Source organism: Dermacentor silvarum, chromosome 3 (genome assembly GCF_013339745.2).
Source record: "Dermacentor silvarum isolate Dsil-2018 chromosome 3, BIME_Dsil_1.4, whole genome shotgun sequence".
In the NCBI taxonomy this organism is placed as follows: domain Eukaryota; kingdom Metazoa; phylum Arthropoda; class Arachnida; order Ixodida; family Ixodidae; genus Dermacentor; species Dermacentor silvarum.
In genome coordinates, this window is record NC_051156.1 from 109,501,510 (window position 1) to 109,526,834 (window position 25,325).

General features: G+C 46.5%; 12 non-coding genes across 12 annotated transcripts; all 12 read right to left on the bottom strand.

Moving 5' to 3' along the window:
• Positions 1-2,879: 2,879 nt before the first annotated feature.
• Positions 2,880-2,951, bottom strand: Trnaa-cgc (transfer RNA alanine (anticodon CGC)). Its single transcript has one exon. It is a non-coding gene; the product is annotated as a tRNA-Ala (tRNA).
• Positions 2,952-8,136: 5,185 nt separating this feature from the next.
• Positions 8,137-8,208, bottom strand: Trnaa-cgc (transfer RNA alanine (anticodon CGC)). Its single transcript has one exon. It is a non-coding gene; the product is annotated as a tRNA-Ala (tRNA).
• A 5,296-nt stretch (positions 8,209-13,504) lies between these two features.
• On the bottom strand, positions 13,505-13,576 carry Trnaa-cgc (transfer RNA alanine (anticodon CGC)). The gene has a single exon. It is a non-coding gene; the product is annotated as a tRNA-Ala (tRNA).
• Positions 13,577-19,600: 6,024 nt separating this feature from the next.
• On the bottom strand, positions 19,601-19,672 carry Trnaa-cgc (transfer RNA alanine (anticodon CGC)). The gene has a single exon. It is a non-coding gene; the product is annotated as a tRNA-Ala (tRNA).
• A 301-nt stretch (positions 19,673-19,973) lies between these two features.
• Positions 19,974-20,045, bottom strand: Trnaa-cgc (transfer RNA alanine (anticodon CGC)). Its single transcript has one exon. It is a non-coding gene; the product is annotated as a tRNA-Ala (tRNA).
• A 302-nt stretch (positions 20,046-20,347) lies between these two features.
• On the bottom strand, positions 20,348-20,419 carry Trnaa-cgc (transfer RNA alanine (anticodon CGC)). The gene has a single exon. It is a non-coding gene; the product is annotated as a tRNA-Ala (tRNA).
• A 302-nt stretch (positions 20,420-20,721) lies between these two features.
• Trnaa-cgc (transfer RNA alanine (anticodon CGC)) lies at positions 20,722-20,793 on the bottom strand. Its single transcript has one exon. It is a non-coding gene; the product is annotated as a tRNA-Ala (tRNA).
• A 301-nt stretch (positions 20,794-21,094) lies between these two features.
• Trnaa-cgc (transfer RNA alanine (anticodon CGC)) lies at positions 21,095-21,166 on the bottom strand. The gene has a single exon. It is a non-coding gene; the product is annotated as a tRNA-Ala (tRNA).
• A 301-nt stretch (positions 21,167-21,467) lies between these two features.
• On the bottom strand, positions 21,468-21,539 carry Trnaa-cgc (transfer RNA alanine (anticodon CGC)). The gene has a single exon. It is a non-coding gene; the product is annotated as a tRNA-Ala (tRNA).
• Positions 21,540-21,840: 301 nt separating this feature from the next.
• On the bottom strand, positions 21,841-21,912 carry Trnaa-cgc (transfer RNA alanine (anticodon CGC)). The gene has a single exon. It is a non-coding gene; the product is annotated as a tRNA-Ala (tRNA).
• A 301-nt stretch (positions 21,913-22,213) lies between these two features.
• Positions 22,214-22,285, bottom strand: Trnaa-cgc (transfer RNA alanine (anticodon CGC)). Its single transcript has one exon. It is a non-coding gene; the product is annotated as a tRNA-Ala (tRNA).
• A 301-nt stretch (positions 22,286-22,586) lies between these two features.
• Trnaa-cgc (transfer RNA alanine (anticodon CGC)) lies at positions 22,587-22,658 on the bottom strand. The gene has a single exon. It is a non-coding gene; the product is annotated as a tRNA-Ala (tRNA).
• Positions 22,659-25,325: the final 2,667 nt, after the last annotated feature.

A 25,325-nucleotide genomic window follows, 5' to 3' on the forward strand; every position in this document is an offset into this window, starting at 1 on the left:
CCCCATTCCACAATCGTTCCGCCCGCGCTCGTACCATAGCTCCTTTATATCGTTCTTGGTCGATAAGTTCGAGCTTACTTTTTATTTCTTTTATCTGCTTCATGCAAGATCCAGCATTTTCACACTCTGTACACATGAAGAATTCTAGTTGGCTAATTAATTCTTTTTCTTCTTGTTTTTCCTTGCGACGCAGTACAGTTGCCCTTTCTATCGCTTTCATTTTAACATTTGTTTTGAGAATTTCCCAGCTTTCAATGCAGTCATTGGTCTGCGCTATCGTTGAGGAACAAATAATTTCTTTTATATCATTCACAAAGCATTCATCATCAAGCAGTTTCGCATTAAATTTCCAAAGATCCCAGTTAAAATTCGTTTCTTTTCGTTTTTCCCCTAAATTAAACATTACAAGACTATGGTCAGAAAATGATACGTGTTTAATTTCGTAACTCTGACACAGTGGCACAAGCTGCAATGCAACGTACGCTCGGTCTAATCGCGCATGACTTTCACCTTGATGGTGTGTATAAACGGATGTTTTCCCCGCCGATAAAATACTACCGACATCTTCCAAATCATAATCGTTTACAAGTACATGTAAAAACTGCGCGCTCGTATCTTTACGTTGCTGTTTTTTGGCGCGATCTTCTGGTCTGCACACACAATTAAAATCTCCCATCAAAATTACGTATCGCTCACACTTCAGGTACTCTTCTAGCTTGTTCAAAAAACGCTCTACGTGCACATTCATCATTTGGAGCATACACACACAATACGCGCCACTTAACGGCGGCAAAAGAAAAATCAAGTATGACAAATCGGCCAGTTCCACATATAGTTACTTGTTCTTCTACAATACCAACACTATTACGAATAAAGAGAGCGCAGCCTCCCGAAGTGCCAACCGCATGACACACGCACACGTTGTACTGCGCTCTAAATGGCTGCACCATGCGGTCCGTCTGTTCCTGGCCTTCCACCTTTGTCTCTTGCACTGCTACTATATCTAAATTATTTTCTTGGAAAAGCCGGCTTACTTGGTATTGGCGTCTCCGGCTTGCCAAACCACGAACGTTTAAAGTGCCTAGACGAAGGGGCTTCGTAAGGTCAAGAGCCATGGTTAAACCGAAACAGGTGGACCGCATGGAATTTACCTCGATATTTTGTGCTGGTATTCGGTTGACTCGTTGCTGCGATGGGCAACGTCGCGTCCAGCAAGCAGTTCGCCTGTTTACTGCGCTGTGGTTGAGCTGCTAGGTGCCTTGAAGCCATGGTGGGTGCTTGATATCCTAACTGGGCAATTCGGCTGGGCTATGCGTTGTCCCTCGCTACGAGGGCATAGTTCCCTCCATTTTCCGGTCAGGAGGGACGGTGGCTTCGGTTTGAAGCTCGGTTGTCGGCCTGTTTGAAGGCCGGCCATCATGACTGTTTTGGTGGGCGGTTCGTCACCGCCGCTTGCACTGGGCTTTACCACTTCGTTGCCTGCTTCGTCGCGCGGTCTCTTGGCAGAAGCACCAGATTCAACTTCCATGACTTGCGCGTCGGCTTGCGCTTCCACGGCCAACTCTGCTTCCACTACCTTGCCTTTGTCCTTCTCCTGCATTTCCCCGGTCAACGAGACTTCGCTTGTCTGGGGTGTGGTGTTGTCAGGAAAAACACCCTTCCACGCGTTGGTAGGGACGGCCTCGTGATTCGCTTCCTTCACGTCTGTCTGCTTTCGCGAGTCGCTAGCGGCTTCCTCGGCGTCGGCTTCATCCATTATGAGCTCAGTCTCCACGTCTTTACTTGCTTTTCCTGTGATGCTTGCGTAGGTGGTCACGCATTCCGCGTCGGTGTGACCGAAGCGCCTACACTGCGAACAGCGAGGCACACGACAGTCACGTCGGATGTGGCCGGTGGTGTTGCAACGGAGGCATAGTGGTGCTCGGTTTGGCACAACAACCAGAGCGAGTTCATTTCCTACCCGCAACTGGTGTGGTAAGTCATAGATAGTGACACCGGAATTGAGTTTCATGGCGACTTGGCGGGTTGTAGATGCTCTGTCTGTAATGCCGCGTACACGCCATTTTTCCTTTGTGACTTCTGTAACTTTACCATACGGTGCCAAGGCCGCACGCACTAGGTCATCGCTGACGACATAAAGAAGCCAGTGCAGCTTCAGTCGTAGTCCTTGGTCGTTTGGGTTTACCACAAGGCATCGGCGATTCTTGACTTGTATGTCTCCGATAGACAACATTTTCCTTGTTGCTTCAGCGTTCTTGAAAGTCACGGCCCAAACGTGGTTCATCCGGTACGCCCCCAAAGCGATAACGTCGGGGAGCGCACCAAGCTGTTCCATGGCATCCCGAAAGTCTTCTACGCGGTATGGCCGCATCCGCAAATCCGCATGAAGAAAGATGGTATTCATCACAACCTGACCTGATGGAAGTTGAGGCAGAATAACTTGGTAGTCCTGGTCGACTGAAGCAAGAGACCTGTTACCGCGGCTTGAATGCGCCGCTGAATCCGCTCCTTCGGAGCCCATGTTACCCACGTCCGTACACAGCGGTGGCCGGAAGTGGAATGCTGAGCTACACCCCCGGAATGTGAGACAGTGTCATGTGTAAACACTTTACTGTTCGTAGTAAGTAGCAGCCATTACAAAATGTAAAGAGCTTCCTTTCAGTCACATTTGTTATTTTCCACCTGATGTTCTTCTTGTCATCGCTCGCGTTGTTGTTAAAAAGGCACCGCGTATTGCGACGTAGAGGCGCCGATGGTGGCTTAGAATTGCTCTTATTTCTTGCTCATCTGAAATTGATGTAGCATCCTCCTTTCCCAATAGCTGTATTGCTCACTCTGTATTGCAAAACAAAATGAAAAAAAGTTAATATATTCAACACTGGAGGTGCCGGGGTTTTAACCCGGGACTTCTCACATGCGAAGCGAGCGCTCTACCACTGAGCTACACCCCCTTTTTTTTATTTATTGCCGGTCTTTGACAATGTACAATGCACACAGTATAGAAACAGACATCACAAAAAGAACACCTACAGAACATACTGAAAAACATGAAAGCCATCAGCCCAACATGGACTGGCGTTGTCAAACTAAAATTCTTTTAAAGCTGTCAGAGGTTCTATCCTCGACAGCCAATCGGGTACAATATCTTGCATTTTCTTAATTTCAATGAAACCGAGACATACTGTCTCGAAAATAAATACGAGCAGGCCTAGCATCTGGGTCGCAATGGTACCCAGCCATTCCGTGCCCGCCATAAACAGTGGAGGCCATGGAGCATGAATTAAGGTCGTATGGAACCCCGTCCTCATTCTTATCGCTAGTACCTGATCCCATGCGGATTCAACGGAAACTCCTTCTTGATTGTCCGTTTTAGGACGTCCCAGAAGTAGACACCTTCCCAGCAATGCAAGAACACATGATCTAGTTTCAGGTTGCTTGCAAATCAAGCAGTGTGGGCCCCATGGTACAAGGAAGCCGCGTTCTTCCATGAATGTCTTCACTGACAGTGTTCCTGTGTGTAGCCTAAAAAAGAATGTTTTTGCCCCAGTAGGCACCTCCATTCTTTTCACTCGTTTAAGGACATCCTGTCCTGGTCCTCCACTGTATATCGCTCTGTACAATGGCACTGGAAATACAATATCGCATACATCTTTATATAATGTCTTTCTTTTCACAGCAGGATAAATACTCGAAAGAAAAACGCACATGAAAGAAAGCGCACACTATCGACTACTTCTTTAAGATAGCCGCGAATCGTTCCTGGCATACTATTGGTACTAACAATGAGTGCCGGCAGCGCAGCTCTTAATCTGAGCTGTAATACCGTACGCAGAAAAGGATCACGCACATCTCGAAAAAACAAAAATCTATTGACAAGCTGTCGTACAAAAAGATGCGCCAAGCCCAGGCCACCATTCCTTCACCCGCCTGAACAGGTTTGTTCGGCTACATCTTTCCCAGCTAGATTCCCATATAAAAACGGCGAACACTCTGTGCAACTTTGTACGTTTACCCTTGAACAAAATAACGTCTGCATGACGTACCACAACTTCGTAATGAAAAACATATTGCATACAGTTGCCCTTGCAAAAATGGACAGGTTGATGCCTTTCCACCTGTCTGCTTTTTCTCTTGTTTCTTTTATTTGGTTTGTCCAGTATTCCTCGCTCTGTTTGTAGCTGTCCAAGGGAACGCCGAGATACTTGGTAGGGGTTTTCACCCAGCTCACATTCGCAAAATTGTCCGGGGCCGAGGACCACTCTCCGTGCCACAATCCGAGGGACTTACCCCAGTTCACTTTACTGCCCGTCACATCACAAAACTGTTTCACAACGCATATTGTTTCCGTTACACTTTCTCTGTTTGTACAACACACGGCGATATCATCTGCATATGCCAGGAGCTTGACTTCTGTGGCTGCCAAGCTATAACCTCGTATTTGATCATTCTCAGTTATCGCCAAACACATCGTTTCAATGTAAACTGCAAACAAAAGAGGACTGAGGGGGCAGCCTTGACGCACAGAACGCATGACGTTAATGGGGGCCCCCAATGATTTATTCACAATTAAGCGTGTTGTGCAGTTCTGATACGCCAATGCCACTCCCTCAGTGATGATGGCAGCCTACATTAACGTGATCCAGAATGGCAAACAAAATATCATGAGACACACAGTCAAACGCTTTCTCTAGGTCAAGCTGGAGCACTGCGACGCCATCGTAAGTGATGTCACAGCACTCGAGCACGCACCGCATCGTGTGAATATTCGAAAAAATTGACCTCCCTTTGATCCCACACGTTTGGTGGTCTGCGACGATTTCTTTGATGACGCTTTGAAGTCTGGCTGCCAAAACCTTCATGAAAATCTTATAGTCGACATTGGTTAAAGATATCGGCCTAGTAAGATGTCACGAGCCTAAGTTTCTCCGCTTTGTCACTCTTAGGTATCAAGATGGTATGCGCTTTACCTAAAAGAAGGCGGCAAAGCTTTGTTCACATACGCGGCGTTAAACAGGTCTGTTAGCAGGGGCGACAGTTCTTTCTTGAAGGCTTTATAAAAACACGCGCTCAAGACCGTCAGGTCCGGGTGATTTGCCATTGTTCAAATCATTTATTGCTTTTTCGACTTCGTGTTCTCTTATAGTGCCTTCTAATAGGTCCTTCGTGTCGTCACTTAATCGCGGCATGCGACTGAGAAAGACCCTTTTGAACTCATCTACATTGGCTTCTTGATATGCAAACAATGACTGGTAATACTCTAAAAACGCTCGGCCTATGCTCTTATTATCGTCGACGAGTGTGCCATTCCACGAGATCTTATCGACATGATTACGTCGACCATGAGCTTTTTCAAGTCCAAGCGCCCTTTTGGTGGGCGTCTCCCCCGTTACTAATGCGTTTGCTCTTGCGCGCACAATCGCACCTTGATAGCGTTCTTTGTCCAACTGTTCGATTTTTTCTTTGATGGTTCGCATATCTTGCTTATACGCCCCTGGCGCTTCGCACTCCAGCGCTATCAGCTGATTGAGTCTCTTTCGTAAGTCTCGTTCTTTCATTTCCCTCTCAAACTTTAAGCAGCTAGATCTTTCTATTGCTTTCATTTTTACATTCTGTTTGAACCATTCCCATTTCTCTGCTATTGTTTCAATACATTCATCGCTTACTTCCATAACGGCCTCTTGAATTGCGTCTACAAATGGCGCGTCTTTTAGAAGTAAGACATTCATTTTCCATTGGTCCCAGTTAAAAGATTGACTCTTCTTCTTCATTCCTATGGTACACATCACCAAGCAGTGATCGGAGAACGACACAGGTGCAACAGAATAACTGTGGCACTTTGGAATCATGTCCTGTGACATGTACAAGCGGTCTAACCGCGCATGGCTACTGCCTTGAAATCGCGTATACATCACTTCCCGCTCCCCCTCCAGACACTCACATACATCGTCTAGTTCACTTTCGCTGATCAGCCTAGACAATATATGACTGCTTTTATCGCGGATACCACCATTATTGCATCTATCCCGAGCACTCAAAACACAGTTGAAATCCCCCAACAAAAGCATGCACTTTTCACTGCTAATATACTGAAAAAGACTCGAAAAAAATAATGCACGTTCTTCTACCCCATTTGGCGCATATATGCATATAACTCGGAATTCAACTTTACAAAACACAAAATCGCAAATAACAATCCTTCCCGACTGACATGAAAACACACTTTGAACAACCAGGTCTCGTAACTTCTTAACAAACAGGACACATCCAGCGGACGTCCCTACCGCGTGGCTCACGACTGCATAATATCTAGTCGTGAAACGCCGCACCATGCTCCCGGTCTCTTCCTCCCCGTCTACCTTGGTCTCCTGGACAGCTAAAACGTCTATGTCGTAGTCAGTGATCAACCGTAGTACTTGACATTGCCTACGGCTAGCCGCCAAGCCTCGCACGTTTAGTGTGGCAATGCTGAGAGACGGGTCAGGTGCCATGCTGTACTAAAGAATGAAGTAGGCCCGGAGCATGGTGCTTACCTTTCACGACTAGCCCTCGGCTAGCCGCCTCCGGAGCCGCCCGGCTTCCCGGCGTTGTTGGTGGTGTGCTGCGCTTTCTCCACAGGCCTTCTCTCGGGCGGAACATTCGGTTTGGGTTTGAAACCCGAACGCCTCCCAAGAGGCGCTTTTGCCGGCGGCCCATCCCCGGTGCTGGATGCTGCGTTATCCTTGTCTCCGGCGTCGTCTCGGGGGCGCTTGAAGGTTGCACCGAGATGCAGCCCGGTCCCCGTCGTTGGCAGCCTCGCTCTGTTCCATTTCTGAATCTTCGTCATCGCTTTCGCCTTCACTCGGACCTTCCTTTCGAAGGACAGCTTCCGTGTCGACCCGTGGCGGCCCAGTCACTTGCTCAGCAGCTTCGTCCACCTTGGCTTCAGCGCCCTCCGGCACTGTCACGGTACTTGTTTTCGCTGGCGGCACTTGGTCTCCGGCTCCCTTGGCGGCGTCTTCAGCCTCGGCTGCATCCATCAGATTTTCGGCTGCCGCTTCACTCACTGCTGGGCCTGTCGCTGTAGCGTACGTCTTCACGCAGTCGGCGTCGACGTGCCCAAAACGTCTGCAACGGGAGCAGCGCGGCACCTTACACTCTCGCCGGACGTGCCCATTGCCCTGGCAACGTAAGCACTGCATGGGCCGACCGGGAACGACCACCAAAGCGAGCTCTCCGCCGACGCGGACCTGATGTGGAAGGTCCTCTACCTTGACGCCGGTCTTCAGCTTGAGGAGCACGGTCCGCGTGGTAGAGGTCTTGTCCCCCATACCTTGGACACGCCACCTCTCCTGGCTTACCTCATCCACGTTGCCGAAAGGCGCAAACGCCACCCGGACGTCATCGTCGGCAACGCCATACAGCAGCCAGTGAAGTCGAAGCTTCACCTGCTGGTCCTGTGGGTCGACGATGACGCACCGTCGTCCTTTCACTTGAAGTTCCTTCAGGGCCACCAGCCGTTTCGTGGTGGTCGCATCCTTAAGGGTCACCGCCCACACGTCATTGATCTGGTACGCCCCTATGCATACCACGCCAGGCAGCAAGCCCGTCGGCAGTAGGGCGTCTCTGAAGTCCTCGACCCTGTATGGTCTCGCACGTACATCCCCGTGTAAAAACACGGTGTTAGTAGCCACTCGTCCTTTAGGCAGTTGCGGCAAAATAAAAGGGTAATCCTTCTCTTCGTCGTTGGTCCTGTTTCCGCGGCCAAAAGTGACCGCTGTCGCTGCCCCGGGAGAGGCCATGATTCACGAACCGCCACGCTCGGTGGCCGGAAGCAGAATGACTGAGCTACACCCCCGGAATGTGAGACAGTGTCATGTGTAAACACTTTACTGTTCGTAGTAAGTAGCAGCCATTACAAAATGTAAAGAGCTTCCTTTCAGTCACATTTGTTATTTTCCACCTCATGTTCCTCTTGTCATCGCTCGCGTTGTTGCTAAAAAGACACCGCGTATTGTGACGTAGAGGCGCCGATGGTGGCTTAGAATTGCTCTTATTTCTTGCTCATCTGAAATTGATGTAGTATCCTCCTTTCCCAATAACTGTATTGCTCACTCTGTATTGCAAAACAAAATGAAAAAAAAGTTAATATATTCAACATTGGGAAGCCGGGGTTTGAACCCGGGACTTCTCACATGCGAAGCGAGCGCTCTACCACTGAGCTACACCCCCTTATTTTTTTCTTTATTGCCTGCTTGGACAGAAATACACTAAAACAAAACATGAGTAGACGTATAAAATCAAGTCACACTTGATTGACGTAGTCATATTAAGATCTTTTCAAGTTTACAAGGTCATCAAGAATGGCCACCCATTCAGGAGGCTCGGTTTGCGCTTGATAATGTTCTCTAACCTCTGCAATACTGAGAATGAAATTTTCACGTGTCGTGCGAACATTTATATCAGCATGACGGACCGACATTCTTGTCTTCCACAAGCTGTGGAGGCTCAGGAGCATGAACGTATCGTACGGTATTTCACCTTCATTATCAGTGGCCAAGAAACGTATACCTATCGGTGTGATTGGAAGATCTTTTTTGAGCGTTCGTTGTAGGATGTCCCAATGAAATATCGCATCCCAACAGCCAATGAAAGCATGATCAATGGTCTCCGGTTTTTTGCAGATCAAGTAGTTAGCGGTCCATGGCACGTAAATCCCTTTCTGTTCTAACCATGTCTTTACTGGCAATGTATTTGTATGCAATTTAAAAAAGAAACTTTTAACTGTAGATCTTACGGGCATCCTTCTTACTCTCTTCAAAGCGTCATTTCCTGGTCCTCCACAGTTGACAGTTCGGTATATAGGTATTGGCATCATAACATCCACTAAATCCTTATAGAGCTTTTTCTTTGTGATGGTACATAAATATTCCAAGGAAAACCACGCATGCGAGATACGAAAAGACATAACCACTTCACGCATATATCCAGTCACACTTTGCCCTCTGTCTTCACAAGACGCTATAATGAACTCTGGCAGAGCTTTTGCCAGCCGTACCTGAATTACTGTTCGCAAGAAACCATCACTTTGGTCTGGTAAAAAGAAAAAGCGCGACACAAGCTGCGTGATATACAAGTGAGCGAGACCCACTCCACCACTGCGAACTGACCGAAACAAATTACTGCGGCTGACCCTTTCCCAAATGGAACCCCAAATAAACACAGCGAATACCCTATGTATATTTGCACATTCACTCTAGCCATGAACAGAATTTGCATTACATACCACACTTTGGCTACTAAAAACAAGTTACAAGCACTAGTGCGGCCGAACATTGACAAGCCTCGTCCCATCCAGCCACCTGCTTTTTCCTTCGTCTTATCAGTTTCGTCCAACCAGTAATCCTTGCTATCTTTATAATGCTGGAGTGGCACTCCCAGATATTTTGCTGGTGTGGTCGTCCAGCGTGCCGATGCAAAACAATCTGGCGTTACGTCCCAATGACCATGTGATATGCCACAGCTTTTTTTCCCAATTTATTTCAGACACTGTTTGCTTGCAGTACTCTTTTGCCACGCGAACGACTTCTCGGATACTTTCTCGATCATCGCAGAAAACAGCAATGTCATCCGCGTACGTCAACAATTTTACTTCGGTCCTTTGCAGTCTAAATCCTCTAATATTCTCGCAACGGATCCCGGCTAAACAGAATGGCTCAAGGTAGACCGCCAAAAGCAGGGGGCTGAGCGGACATCCTTGCCGGACGCTGGATTTGACTGAAATCCTTTCACTCAGGTTTTATTAATGATAATCTGTATAGTACAGTCCCGATATGCCATTTTTACTCCTTCCATAATAACATTGCCAACGTTTGCGTAATTAAGAATAAGAAACAGCACTTCATGTGACACTCGATCAAATGCCTTCACTAGGTCGAGCTGCAGCATGGCAACTCGACCTGAAAAGGCGTCACAGCATTCGAGTACACTGCGTGCCACATGAGTGTTGGTGGAAATGGTGCGCCCTTTGATGCCACATGTTTGGTGTGGCCCGACAATGTCTTTGATCACAGTTTGTAGCCTCTTCGCCAGGATTTTCATTAATACCTTGTAGTCTGTATTTGTAAGACTAATTGGTCTATATGAGCTTACTGATCGAAGCTTCTCTTGATCGTCTATTTTTGGGATTAGGACCATATGGCCACTACGAAATGACGGAGGTACTTGCTTTTTCTCGTATGCCTCAGAGAACACTTGTAATAATATATATGACACTTCAGGTGCGAAAGCTTTATAAAAAGCAGATCCCAGCCCATTCGGTCCCGGCGCCTTTCCGTCAGCCAGCTCTTCTATCGCGTGCTCGATGTCACGTTTGGTGATCTGTTCTTGTAATCTCTCTTGCGTCATCATCAAGTTGCGGCATGGCATTCAAGAAATCTGTTTCAAATCCTAAATCCACCAGTTTCCTTTCACCAAAAAGTTTCCGATAGTGCTCTGCAAAGGCGTTTTCTATCATTTTTTGATCCGATATGATCTTATCATCATACCTGAATTGTTGAATTTCATTCTTCATAGCATACCTCTTTTCATCGGCCAGGGAGCGTTTGTTTGGCCTCTCATCAACCCATAGCCTCTCTGCTCGCGCCCGAATCACAGCAGCCTTATATTTTCTAATGTCAATAGCTTCCAATTCGTTTTTAACAGTGCTAATATCACCTGTAAACTTTCCAGGTTCGGCACTCTCCATCTCAAGCAAGAACTCGAGCTGTCGTTGGAGCTCCTTTTCCTTAATTTTTTTATTGTGGCGCCTAACACGTCCCCTTTCAATCGGGATCATTTTAACTTTAATTTTTAGCTCTTCGCATGCTTCCGCATAGTCCCTTGGCTGGTCGTTTAATATTTTTGCCATTTCTTCGTTTACTCTGGTAACAAAGCATTCACCTTCAAGAAGGTTTTGATTAAATTTCCAAAGCTGCCAGTTGAAACGTGACTGTTTTGTTCGGGTGCCAATGGTGAAAAACACCATACTATGATCGCTGAAAGAGACCGGCTGTACAACATAGCCGTTACACATTGGTACAAGGTCAAGCGAAACATACGCTCTATCCAATCTCGCCTGACTGCCGCGCTGACAATACGTGTATTGCAGTTGTGTTGTACCGATTAAGATACGGCCAACATCTTCTAAGTTGTGTTCCTGAACTAGGGTGTTCAAAAACAGAGCACTTTTGCCCGCACTGCGGTTCGCTTAGCGCGATCTTGAGTGTAACAGACGCAATTGAAGTCCCTCAAAAATATGATATACCTATCACTATCACAACTTAGATACAGTTCAACTTCGGCAAAAAACACATTTCTTTCATGCATATCATTGGGCGCATACACACAAATAAGTCTCCACTGAAAACCACTGAAAGAAAAATCAAAAACGATAAGACGACCAGTTTCACTTACAGTGAGCGCTTGCTCACTGATACCCAAACTCTTTTGTATCAAAAGAAAGTAAACAGCCCCCGGACGTCCCCACAGCATGGCACACACAAGCGTTATAATACATCCTAAAAGTGGCTACCATGCGATCAGTTTGTTCTTTGCTTTCAACCTTTGTTTCTTGTACTGCAACAAGATCCAGTTCATTTTCAGCAAGGAGGCGACTCACCTGATATTGCCGACGTCATGCGGCAAGGCCACGTACATTAAGCGTGGCCACTCGCAGTCCTCTCACCAGATTCACTGTCATTGTCGATTAAAAACAAACTGACCGCATATTGCGCATTCCGCGTCTACACCCAACGTGCATAACGTCCGACAGATGCATGCATGTCAGTATACACAGATTCCCACAATTTCCAAAAACCGTCTTCACGCGTACCTTGGATGCGTAGCACACGACCTTTCTCGATTTCGTAGCCATGGTGCGTGGTTCTCCGCCCGTGCGCCTTCGCAGGCACGTGTTCACGTCCAACTTGAGCTTTGTAGCCGCCGGTTGTCTATCCGGCGGGATAATTGGTTTCGGTCGAAAGGTCGGCCGACGCGTAACCACCGATTTTGCAGGCGGTTCCTCGCTTGTAGGGTCTCCTAAATCGCCGTCCTCGCGGTCGGTTTGGTCGCGAGTTCTTTTCACGACGGACCCGCTAACGCCAGCTACTTCCATTTCCTCAGCATACGCTTCGTCGCTGCAAGTCGTATCGGTGCTTGATGCTTCTTTATCTACGTTGTCAACCATGTCTGGGTGTTTTTTTTTTTTTGCGCTCTGTTTCACTTCATCTCCAGGCTCACTTGTCCCGGGCGATTTTCTTTCCTCTGGTCCCCGTGGCTCTTGCTCAGGGGGCGTCACCGGTACCTTCGTCTGATCCGCATCACCAGGAGACACTTCAGCAACTTCGGCTTCATCCATTAGAAGCTCAACCATTTCCTATTTTGTTGCTGGCCCTGTCACGCTCGCATATGTTTTCACGCACTGCGACTCGTCATGTCCATAGCGACGGCAGAGTGCGCAACGAGGAACGCGGCATTCCCGACGGATGTGTCCGGTGTTCCTGCACCGAAGGCAAAGCTGTGCTCTGCCTGGTGCTACTACCAAGACCTGTTCTCCCGCGACACGCAACAAATGTGGCAAGTCTTCCAATGTCAGTCCCTTCCGCAACACCAAATTGACAAGCCGTGTTGACGAACCTTTCTATCGCAGTCCTTGAACTCGCCACCGTTCTCGAGTAATGTCCTTGACAGTGCCGAAGGGCGCCAAGGCTTCGCACACATCCTCATCCGGAAGGTTGTGAAGCATCCAATGTACCTTTAGACGCACCGCTTGGTTCCCTGGATCGATAACCATGCAACGCCGCTCTTTGACCTTGACATCTCTTGCACGTAGCATTTGCTTCACAGCTTCACCGTTCTTGAATGTTACTGCCCATACGTGACTCATTTGATGCGCCCCTAGCGCAACTACGTCGGGCAGCAACTTCAAACTTGCCAGCATGTTGCGGAAATGTTCCACGCGATACGGTCTAGCACGCATGTGTGCGTGTAAAAACAAAGTGTTCAAAACAACTCGCCCAGTTGGTAATTGTGGCAGCAGCACCTGATACTCCGAATGCTCGTTCATACTTGTCCTGGTACCGCGGCCCTGTTCGGCCGCTGAAGCCGCTCCTATCCTGACGGAGCTCATGTCAACCACGTCCGTACCCGACGGTTTCCGGAAGTGGAATCCGCTGAGCTACACCCCCGGAATATGAGACAGTGTCATGTGTAAACACTTTACTGTTCGTCGTATGTAGCAGCCATTAGAAAATATAAAGAGCTTCCTTTCAGTCACATTTGTTATTTTCCACCTCATGTTCCTCTTGTCATCGCTCGCGTTGTTGTTAATAAAGACACTGTGTATTGCGACGTAGAGGCGCCGATGGTGGCTTAGAATTGCTCTTATTTCTTGCTCATCTGAAATTGATGTAGTATCCTCCTTTCCCAATACCTGTATTGCATACTCTGTATTGCAAAACAAATGAAAAAAAGTTAATATATTCAACACTGGAGGTGCCGGGGTTTGAACCCGGGACTTCTCACATGCGAAGCGAGCGCTCTAGCACTGATCTACACCCCCGGATCTACACCCCCAGTGTTTACACATGACACTGTGTTACACAGTGTCATGTGTAAACACTTTATTGTTCGCCGTAAGTAGCAGCCATTAGAAAATGTGAAGAGCTTCCTTTCAGTCACATTTGTTATTTTACCATTTGTTATTTTATGTCACATTTGTTGTTTTTTTCCGGATTTCGTCAAGTACACGTCACACAAGAATTCATATCTCTGAATTCAGCATAACTAGACAAATCTCTACACGTACTAAAAACGGGACTGACAGCATGTCCCGTGTAACTTGGTTAGTAAAGTTTAATCTCCAATAATTTTTCAATCATATGCAACCATTCAGGTGGCTCGTTAAGAGCCTTGAACACATCTCTAACATATGTAGTAGTTTCAGCAAAATATATCTTTGCTGGCTTGGGATCAACATGTTCGTGTCTAATATCCATTCTTGTTTTCCAGACACTATGCATGGTTACCAGCATCATCATATCACATGGCACGCCTCCTGTTTCTTCAAAAGGCAAGAACCGAATTCCGAATGGCGTGAGCGGGAAATCCTTTTTAAAGGTCCCCTGTAAGACGTCCCACAAGAAAATTGAATCCGAGCAATCTAAGAAAATGTGTTCAATTGTTTCTGGCTTATTGCATATCATACAATTTACTCCCCAAGGTAGACAAATACCTTTTTCTTTTAACAATGGTTTAACAGGGAGCGTGCCACTGTGCAGCAGAAAGAAAAATGTTTTAGTTGATGCTCTGATAGGCAATTTATTGACACGTTTCAGTACATCCCGTTCGGGTCCTAATGCATACTCTGCGCGATACAAAGGTACAGGGCATAACACGTAAACTAAATCCTTATACAGTTGTTTTTTGGTTACTAATGACAAATAATCGAGCGAAAAATGCACTTTGAGAAAGCGAACAGCATGAACAACTTCTTTCAAGAATCCTTTCGGCGCTACATGCGGTGCGTGAAAGGACGATACAATGCACTCCGGCAGTGCATCCCGCAGGCGCTCTTGCATGACCGTACGTAGAAAACCATCACTTTGATCACGCAAGAAAAAATATCGTGAAACAATCTGCTTAATCAACAAGTGCGAAAGGCCAAGCCCGCCCTTCTTAACAGAGGGAAACAGATTTATCCTGCCGGTCCGCTCCCAAGTGGATCTCCAGATAAAGATAGCAAAAACTCGGTGAATCTTTTGCACGCACATTCTCGACATGCATAGCACTTGTAGCATATAAAGAATTTTCGCCACTAGAAACACATTGCAAGCCGTTGCGCGCGCAGATATCGACAGGACGCATCCACCCCATTTTGTTGTTTGTGTCTTAATGTGTTCCATTTGGTCAGTCCACTGTTCGGCATTTTCGTTATAGCACCCTAATGGGATGCCCAGGTACTTGGACGGAGAAGTGCTGAAGTTGATCCCTTCAATTTGGTCTGGTCTGGATTCCCAAGCCCCGTGCCAAAATCCTAGACACTTTTGCCAACTAATGGCGCTTCCAGTGAGTCTACAGAAGGCTCTTGCGTCACTGACCGCCTCTTTTATGTTCTCTTTATTTTCACAAAAAATCGCGATGTCATCTGCATATGCCAAAACCTTTACTTCATGCGATAACAACTGATATCCGGTTACTTTTTTATTGTTCAGCACTCTTAAACAAAATGGCTCTAAATAAATAGCAAACAATAAGGCTGAGGCGGGGCATCCTTGACGGACACTAGAACGTACGGTTATGTCTTCGCTGAATTTTTTGTTAATTACAAGTTTAGTCTGACAATTATCATATGCCACTTTCACACCGTCGCTTATTACCGCGCCTACATTGACATAATCCAGCAGTGCAAAAGTATGCTATGACACACCCTGTCAAATGCTTTTTCCAAATCTAATTGAATCATGGCTATACGGCCACCTGACGCTTCACAGCACTCTAAAACTGTTCTTGCAGTATGAATATTGTTAAAGATACTTCTTCCTCTTATTCCAGACGTTTGGTGTGCACCAACAATACCGGTAATTACTGTTTGAAGTCTTGTTGCAATGACCTTCATGTACACTTTATAGTCGACATTTGTCACACTTATGGGCCTGTAATTTTCCACCGACTGCAATCTCTCAGGGTCTTCAGTTTTCGGTATAAGTATAATATGGCTTTTCCTAAAAGATATGGGCACTTGTTTAACGTCATAGGCCTCTGTTATGGTACGATGAAGCATTTCTGACATTTCTGCCTTGAAAAACTTATAAAAGGCTGCCCCGATGCCGTCTGGTCCAGGTGTCTTGCCGTTACTAAAGTCATCAATCGCTTGCTGAACTTCTTTTATTGTGATGGGTCTGTCAAGATCGTTTTTAACGTCCTCGTCTAGTTTGGGCATAAGCGCCAGAAAATCTTTTACAAACGGATCTTGCATTTCAACTTCGTTGCCCAACAATCTTCGGTACCGTTCAAGAAAAGCCATTTCGATAACCTTCTGGTCTGACGAAACCATGTCCTGATATCGTATTTCTTTAATCACGTTTCTTGTGGCATACCTCTTTTCTTCAGCGAGCGCGCGTTTGGTGGGTGCTTCGCCCACCAAGAACCTTTCCGCACGTGCACTTACCACGGCGCCTTTATATTGTTACGGGGAGATTTACAGAAAAGGGGGTTTATTCACACTATGTACAAGAAGACTAAATGTTGGCCAACAACAACAAAGATGGCGAACCACAGTTTCACCTCTTCCTCGTCTCTTCGGCTCTATGCTTCAGCATCTTCTTTGTCTGCCGGACAACTGGCTCATAACAATATCTTTCCTCCTCAATGCATTCCATCTGTCTTTTCACTTCTTTAATTTCTTTTCTAAACAATCCGGGTATCGTGCTATCTGCATTTAAAAGATAATCAAGTGTGGCTTGTAGCTCGTTTTCTTTTTTGTCTTTCTTTGTACCGCATGACGCTTGACCTCTCAATTGCACACATTTTAACTTCACTTTTAAAATTCTCCCAAACCGCGCTAAAACATGTATCAATAAGCAAAGCCTCTTTACACTTTTGACCCACCAGTTTAACAAACGTTTCGTCTTTCAAAAGGTTTTCATTTAATTTCCATAGATCCCAGTTAAATGCAGTTGTTTTTCTTTTATTTCCTATTTGGAACATTACAAGACTATGGTCACTGAAGCTAACATGTTTAACTATGTAGTTGCTACACAATGCCAAAATACTACCGGACATATACGCACGGTCTAATCTAGCGTGGCTTTGAAGCTGAAAGTGCGTAAACTGCACATGATTCCCACGAAGAACATCACCAACGTCTACAAGGTCACAGTTTTCTGTTAAAGCACGAAGCTGTAGTGCACTTTTATCACGAACTATTATTAGCCGTGTCTTCGGGCATGCAAACGCACTTAAAATCTCCTAGTAACATTACAATTCTATCACACTCTAAGAAAGTACCTACGTAATCAAAAAAGCGTTTTCTGTCGGAGCAGGTATTAGGTGCGTATACGCAAATAATTCGTCATTTTTTACCATGCAAAGCAAAATCGCAAAGTGCTAATCTGCCGTCTTGTGAAGTTATGACACTTTCTTCAATAATACCAACTGACCTTTTTAAAAAGATAACACATCCCCCAGATTTTCAACGGCATGGCACACGCAGACATTAAAGTTTGCTTTATAATTATCAATCATGCGGTCAGTCTGCTCCTCGCTCTCAATTTTTTATTCTTCTAGCGCTAAGATGCCCAAGTCATTTTCAGTTAACAGCCGTTTTAACTGGACTTGTCTCTTTCTTGCCGTCAACCCTCTTACGTTAAGCGTACCTATGCGAAACGCTGACGCTGATCTAGAAATCATTGAAAGCGATGGGTCAAGCCGACCGCACTGCGATTGGTTCATATTTCCCGGACTCAGACTTACAGTCTCTCGCCGCCCTACAAAAAGTGGCCTCGCTGTTTGAGGCGAGGTCGAGGCGTCTTCCTTAGCGTCACACATTGGCGACACTCGCTGCTTGTCCGTCCGTTGTTCAGCCTCTTAATCGTATTCCGGACAGCAGCCCCGCTAACGCGGAGGCACTGTCGGTGCCGCTCTTTTGTCTGGCGGCACGTTGGGTTCCACTTTAAACGAACTTCTTCTGACGACTGCCGTCTTCGGGAGTGGCTCACCAGCAGAGGCTTCGTCGCTGTTGCCGATGTCTTCAGACCCTTCACGCGGCCTCTTTGAGATCGCAGAAGTGGCGCTTTTCCCTCCGTCTTTGTCAGCTTCTTCCTTGCTATGCTCGACCTCATAGGTCTCCATCGCGGTCGCAGGAGCACTTGTGTTGCCAACGGCTTTGTCGTCTTCTTTTGGCTCTTGTAGGTCATTGACCTTACCGTCCTCACTGTCTTTCGTTTCTCCAGCTTTTTCAAACGACGGTTCCGCTGATGGCTGGTTTCCAGAACTTGATGGAACCCCGCCCCCACTGGTGGTTTCCTCGGCGTCGGCCTGGTCTATGAGGTGCTCATTCACGGTGTCATTTCTGCCAGCCCCTGTTACGTTGGCGTAACTACGCACGCACTGGCTCTCGTCGTGGCCGTAACGACGACAGAGCACGCAGCGTGGAACTCGGCACTCGCGCCGTATGTGGCCGGTGCCATGGCACCGGAGGCAGAGCGGCGGTCTGCCTGGTACGTGCACTAGTGCATGGTCCTCACCGACGCGGAGCTGATGTGGTAGGTCTTCCACAGTATAGCCAGCCTTCAGGCGCAGAGACACTAGCGCGTGTGCGACCCTTTGTCATTGCAGCCTGCCACACGCCACTTATCCCTCGATATCTCACTAATGGTGCCGTAAGGCGCCAGGGCGGTTCTCACGTCTTCATCCGGGGTGGTGTGCAGAAGCCAGTACAGCTTCATCCTGATGTCTTGGTTGCAAGGGTCTATCACAACACACCGATGCTCCTTAAGCTGAATGGTGGGGTTGACAAAATCTTCTGCTTGCCTTTTCCGTCCTTGAATGTTATCGCCCAGACGTGGTTCATTTGGTAGGCTCCGAGGGCCACGACTTCTGGCATGAGCTGCAGACGGCCTAAAGTATCTCGGAAGTGCTCGACTCGGTAGGGCCTTGCTTTTTCATCAGCGTGCAAAAAAACAATAGTCGTTACGGTCGTACCTGAAGGCAACTGCGGTAAAATAATCTGATATTCCTGCGTTGTCATATCATTCAACCTGTTTCCGCGACCATGCTGGGCCGCTGTAACCGCCCCTGAGGAGCAAGACATTCCGCGTCCGCACCCAACGGTAGCCGGAAGTAGAATCCCCAACACTGAATTACACCCCCGGAATGTGAGACATTGTCATGTGTAAACACTTTATTGTTCGTCGTAAGTAGCAACCATTAGAAAATGTAAAGAGCTTCTTTTCGGTCACATTTGTTATTTTCCACCTTATGTTCCTCTTGTCATCGCTCGCGTTGTTGCTAAAAAGACACCGGGTATTGCGGCGTAGAGGCACCGATGGGGGATTAGAATTGCTCTTATTTCTTGCTCATCTGGAGGCGGACTAGTCCGCTGGGAAGTGCGGACGCGCAAACATCGGCTCCCGTTTCCTCAAATGTTTTCGGTGGTAAAGTCCGCGAAAACCCTTGATTATTGTGCACCATTCAACGCAGTTTGTTGCGGATCCCCGCTGCCGCGACTGCGGCGAGGAAAGGTCCACCTTTAATCACATGCTGTGGCAATGTTCAGCATTGCACCACTCGCCTTTTAAAAGGCAAGAATACTGGGAAGAAGCCGTCAAGAGCGACGACCTTTCAATCCAGCTTCGGGCTGTCCAAAGGGCCTGCGAAAGGGCCGAAGATCACGGTCTTCCGCCCCGGTGCAGGTGCGGCCCGCGACTACGACATAGTCCCTTAGGACAAAATAAAGTTTCTTCTCTGTCTGTCTGTCTGTCTGTCTTGCTCATCTGAAATTGATGTAGTATCCTCCTTTCCCAATAGCTGTATTGTTTACTCTGTATTGCAAAAGAAAATAAAAAAAAGTTAATATATGCAACACTGGAGGTGCCGGGGTTTGAACCCGGGACTTCTCACATGCGAAGCGAGCGCTCTACCACTGAGCTACACCCCCGGAATGTGAGACAGTGTCATGTGTAAACAATTTATTGTTCGTCGTGAGTAGCAGCCATTAGAAAATGTAATGAGCTTCCTTTCAGTCACATTTGTTATTTTCCACCTCATGTTCCTCTTGTCATCGCTCGCGTTGTTGCTAAAAAGACACCGTGTAAGGCGACGTAGAGGCGCCGATGGTGGCTTAGAATTGCTCTTATTTCTTGCTCATCTGGAATTGATGTAATATCCTCCTTTCCCAATAGCTGTATTGTTTACTCTGTATTGCAAAAGAAAATAAAAAAAGTTAATATATTCAACACTGGAGGTGCCGGGGTTTGAACCCGGGACTTCTCACATGCGAAGCGAGCGCTCTACCACTGAGCTACACCCCCGGAATGTGAGACAGTGTCATGTGTAAACAATTTATTGTTCGTCGTGAGTAGCAGCCATTAGAAAATGTAATGAGCTTCCTTTCAGTCACATTTGTTATTTTCCACCTCATGTTCCTCTTGTCATCGCTCGCGTTGTTGCTAAAAAGACACCGTGTAAGGCGACGTAGAGGCGCCGATGGTGGCTTAGAATTGCTCTTATTTCTTGCTCATCTGGAATTGATGTAGTATCCTCCTTTCCCAATAGCTGTACTGTTTACTCTGTATTGCAAAACAAAATGAAAAAAAGTTAATATATTCAACACTGGAGGTGCCGGGGTTTGAACCCGGGACTTCTCACATGCGAAGCGAGCGCTCTACCACTGAGCTACACCCCCGGAATGTGAGACAGTGTCATGTGTAAACAATTTATTGTTCGTCGTAAGTAGCAGCCATTAGAAAATGTAAAGAGCTTCCTTTCAGTCACATTTGTTATTTTCCACCTCATGTTCCTCTTGTCATCGCTCGCGTTGTTGCTAAAAAGACACCGTGTAAGGCGACGTAGAGGCGCCGATGGTGGCTTAGAATTGCTCTTATTTCTTGCTCATCTGAAATTGATGTAGTATCCTCCTTTCCCAATAGCTGTATTGTTTACTCTGTATTGCAAAACAAAATGAAAAAAAAGTAATATATTCAACACTGGAGGTGCCGGGGTTTGAACCCGGGACTTCTCACATGCGAAGCGAGCGCTCTACCACTGAGCTACACCCCCGGAATGTGAGACAGTGTCATGTGTAAACAATTTATTGTTCGTCGTGAGTAGCAGCCATTAGAAAATGTAATGAGCTTCCTTTCAGTCACATTTGTTATTTTCCACCTCATGTTCCTCTTGTCATCGCTCGCGTTGTTGCTAAAAAGACACCGTGTAAGGCGACGTAGAGGCGCCGATGGTGGCTTAGAATTGCTCTCATTTCTTGCTCATCTGAAATTGATGTAATATCCTCCTTTCCAAATAGCTGTATTGCTCACTCTGTATTGCAAAAGAAAATAAAAAAAGTTAATATATTCAACACTGGAGGTGCCGGGTTTTGAACCCGGGACTTCTCACATGCGAAGCGAGCGCTCTGCCACTGAGCTACACCCCCGGAATGTGAGACAGTGTCATGTGTAAACAATTTATTGTTCGTCGTGAATAGCAGCCATTAGAAAATGTGAAGAGCTTCTTTTCAGTCACATTTGTTATTTTCCACCTCATGTTCCTCTTGTCATCGCTCGCGTTGTTGCTAAAAAGACACCGTGTATTGCGGCGTAGAGGCGCCGATGGCGGCTTAGAATTGCTCTCATTTCTTGCTCATCTGAAATTGATGTAGTATCCTCCTTTCCCAATAGCTGTATTGTTTACTCTGTATTGCAAAAGAAAATAAAAAAAGTTAATATATTCAACACTGGAGGTGCCGGGGTTTGAACCCGGGACTTCTCACATGCGAAGCGAGCGCTCTGCCACTGAGCTACACCCCCGGAATGTGAGACAGTGTCACGTGTAAACGATTTATTGTTCGTCGTGAGTAGCAGCCATTAGAAAATGTAATGAGCTTCTTTTCAGTCACATTTGTTATTTTCCACCTCATGTTCCTCTTGTCATCGCTCGCGTTGTTGCTAAAAAGACACCGTGTATTGCGGCGTAGAGGCGCCGATGGCGGCTTAGAATTGCTCTCATTTCTTGCTCATCTGAAATTGATGTAGTATCCTCCTTTCCCAATAGCTGTATTGTTTACTCTGTATTGCAAAAGAAAATAAAAAAAGTTAATATATTCAACACTGGAGGTGCCGGGGTTTGAACCCGGGACTTCTCACATGCGAAGCGAGCGCTCTGCCACTGAGCTACACCCCCGGAATGTGAGACAGTGTCACGTGTAAACAATTTATTGTTCGTCGTGAATAGCAGCCATTAGAAAATGTGAAGAGCTTCTTTTCAGTCACATTTGTTATTTTCCACCTCATGTTCCTCTTGTCATCGCTCGCGTTGTTGCTAAAAAGGCACCGGGTATTGCGGCGTAGAGGCGCCGATGGCGGCTTAGAATTGCTCTCATTTCTTGCTCATCTGAAATTGATGTAGTATCCTCCTTTCCCAATAGCTGTATTGTTTACTCTGTATTGCAAAAGAAAATAAAAAAAGTTAATATATTCAACACTGGAGGTGCCGGGGTTTGAACCCGGGACTTCTCACATGCGAAGCGAGCGCTCTGCCACTGAGCTACACCCCCGGAATGTGAGACAGTGTCACGTGTAAACAATTTATTGTTCGTCGTGAATAGCAGCCATTAGAAAATGTGAAGAGCTTCTTTTCAGTCACATTTGTTATTTTCCACCTCATGTTCCTCTTGTCATCGCTCGCGTTGTTGCTAAAAAGGCACCGGGTATTGCGGCGTAGAGGCGCCGATGGTGGCTTAGAATTGCTCTCATTTCTTGCTCATCTGAAATTGATGTAGTATCCTCCTTTCCCAATAGCTGTATTGTTTACTCTGTATTGCAAAAGAAAATAAAAAAAGTTAATATATTCAACACTGGAGGTGCCGGGGTTTGAACCCGGGACTTCTCACATGCGAAGCGAGCGCTCTGCCACTGAGCTACACCCCCCTTTTTTTTCTTTATTTCCTTTCTCAGGAAAGATACAAAACAAAAAAATCACTAATACATGCTACATTCTGTTATTAAAAACGCTTGCCTGCTTTCGGCAAACGTGGGTAATTAAAACCGCTTCAGGTTAACAAGAGCATCTAATACCGGCATCCATTGTGGTGGATCATTCTGCGCTTTAAGTATCTCACGAATGAAGGCGATGCCTTCTTCGAAATATTCTCTGGCAGACTGGGGGTTTAAGTCGGCATGATGCACTGCCATTCTTGTTTTCCATATGCTTCAACCCGGGACTTCTCACATGCGAAGCGAGCGCTCTACCACTGAGCTACACCCTCTTTTTTTTTCTTTATTGCCTGCTTTGACACTAGCGAAACAATCCAAATGCATATATACAGCGCACCGACATCACGTCAGGCGGGATGGTCATATTAAAATTTCTTGAGGCACACCAGCTCATCAAGAATGCTAACCCAGTCTGCGGGTTCACTCTGTGCACGATACACTTCTCGTATAGAAGAAACACTTTCAATGAAGTTCTCTCGCGTAGAGCGTGCATTGGCGTCAGCATGACGAACATCCATTCTCGTCTTCCACAAACTGTGGAGGCCCAGGACCATGAACATACCAAAGGTATTCCTTGATCACTTTCAACTGGCCGGAATCGAATTCCAACGGGGTTATGGGGAGTTCTTTTTTGAGAGTGCGCTGCAAGACATCCCAATGAAATACTGCGTCCCGACAATCAATGAAGGCATGTTCAATTGTTTCGGGCTTTCTACACAGCAAGCAGTTCGTTGTCCACGGTACGAATATTCCTTTCTGTTCAAGCCATGCTTTAACGGGGAGGGTGCTTGCGTGTAGCTGGAAAAAAAATGTTTTCGCAGCAGGTCTTACAGGCATCCTTTTGACTCGTTTCAGCATATCTTTTCCTGGGCCTCCACAGTGAACAATCCTATACAGTGGGGTAGGTAGCATGCTGTCAACCAAATCCGACGTACAGTTTTTTTTTCTCACTGAGCACAAATACTCCAGCGAAAACCGTGCACAGAGTATTCGAAAAGACGCAACTACTTCACGATAATAAGCAGTCGCTCTTCTACTGATAACACCTGATGTACTTAAAACAAATTCCGGTAGTTCTGTTGCCATTCTCGCCTGAATGACAGTGCGGAGAAAAGCATTTCTTTCATCGCGCAGGAAAAAAAAACGCGATACAATCTGTCTGATGAACAAGTGTGAGAGCCCAAGGCCTCCACTGCGAACACCGCGAAAAAAGGTTTGTACGGCTGGTTCACCCCCAAGTGAAATTCGATATAAAGGTAGCAAACACCCGGTGCACTTTTTGAAGATTGACGCGAGACATGAACATTACTTGCAGTATATACCAGACTTTGGCAATCAAAAAAGCATTGCAAGCTGAGGCACGCGCAAACACTGATAATCCCCGGCCTTGCCATCCCTTTATCTTTTCTTTCATCAATTCTGTTTGTCCGCTCCATAACTGCGTCGAGTCTTGATAGTGCTCAAGGGACACACCCAGATAGGGTGCAGGCACTGTAGTCTATTGCATTCCGGCAAAATTAGTGGGCATCGCGTCCCAATTTCCATGCCATATGCCAACACTTTTTTCGAAGTTTATCTGGGCACCTGTGTACTTGCAGAAAGATCTTGCCAGGCGGACAGCCTCGATCACGCTTTCCTTGTCTTCACAAAAGACGGCGACGTCATCTGCATAGGCTAGCATTTTAACTTCAGCGGCGTGCAGCCTAAGACCACGTATGTTTACATCATGGATGACTGCCACACAAAAAGGTTCGAGGTATACGGCAAAAAGCAATGGAGACAAAGGACAGCCTTGTCGTACAGACGAGCGGACTGGCACCTTCGAACTAAGGCATTGTATAATTACAATCTGCGTTGAACACTCTTCATAAGCCATTTTAACGCCCTCTAAATTGATGTTCCCAACTTTACAGTACTGCAATATAGAAAAAAGCACCTCATGTGACACCCGGTCGAAGGCCTTCGCAAGGTCGAGCTGCAACATCGCCACCCGACCCCCAATGCCATCACAACATTCTAGCACATTCCTTGCAATGTGGGTGTTGGTGAAAATTGTACGGCCTTTAATGCCACGCGTCTGGTGTGGCCCTACAAGCTCCTTAATCACGCTTTGGAGTCGTCCAGCCAGTACTTTCATAAATATTTTGTAGTCTGTGTTGGTTACACTTGTCGGTCTGTATGAACCTACTAAAAGAAGCTTTTCCCGGTCATCAGTTTTTGGAATCAACACTACGTGTGACATGCGGAATGAGGGTGGCACTTTTTTAACTTCATATGCCTCTGAGAGTAGTCTGTGCAAAATACAGGAAAACTCGTCACTGAATGATTTGCAAAACTTAGCGCCTAGGCCGTCTGGCCCTGGCGACTTTCCTGACGGCAACTCATCTATCGCCCTTTCAATCTCGGGTACACTTATTGGCATTTCAAGGCTTTCTCTAACGCCGTCTTCCAACCTTGGCATTTCGCTCATGAATTCGCTGTCGAAGCCTAGTCCAGAGCGTGCCCCATTGCCGAACAATTCCCGATAATTCTCAACGAAGGCACTCTCGATTAAAACAGCTTCTGATGTCACCTCGTTTTGAAAACGTATCTGTTTAATCT